The sequence below is a fragment of the Atta colombica genome, unplaced genomic scaffold, assembly GCF_001594045.1.
Source record: "Atta colombica isolate Treedump-2 unplaced genomic scaffold, Acol1.0 scaffold82, whole genome shotgun sequence".
Classification (NCBI taxonomy): Eukaryota; Metazoa; Arthropoda; class Insecta; order Hymenoptera; family Formicidae; genus Atta; species Atta colombica.
In genome coordinates, this window is record NW_017259575.1 from 46,441 (window position 1) to 47,013 (window position 573).

Here is a 573-nt window from a genome sequence, read left to right on the forward strand (position 1 = left end):
AATTTATGAAATTTATATATATTATGATTTTTGTTTAATTATGTGTAAATATATATGCATATTTAAGTATATGCATACTCCCATGCACACGCTCGCACGCGCCCACACACACGCACGCTCCACACACACGCGCGCGCGCGCGATGTGTGCATGTGTATTTATTTATATATGACTCTAAAAATTCGTTTAGCTAAACATCAAAATTTAAAAAAAGACGAAATCATCTTGCAAAACATTTAGATATGGACTAAATCACGTCGTTTTCGTAAAAGATTACCTACTGCATGAATTTATCCGTCTCTTTTCTTTCATTGAAAGAAATAAGAAGCAAAAGAAAAAGAGACGGGCACACTCTATTAATTTGCCAAATATTATTTTATCATTTACAGATCTGTTAATTAATTCATTTTTCGACTTAAATACTACATGTTTCGGAGTGAAGAGTAGGGATATACCAGATATATATCCGGAAAATATCTGATGTCGAACTTTACCTGGCAGCTCTTTTTTACTATCCGGCCATATAATTGAATATCATTATTAGTATCCAGCAATATATATATATATATATAT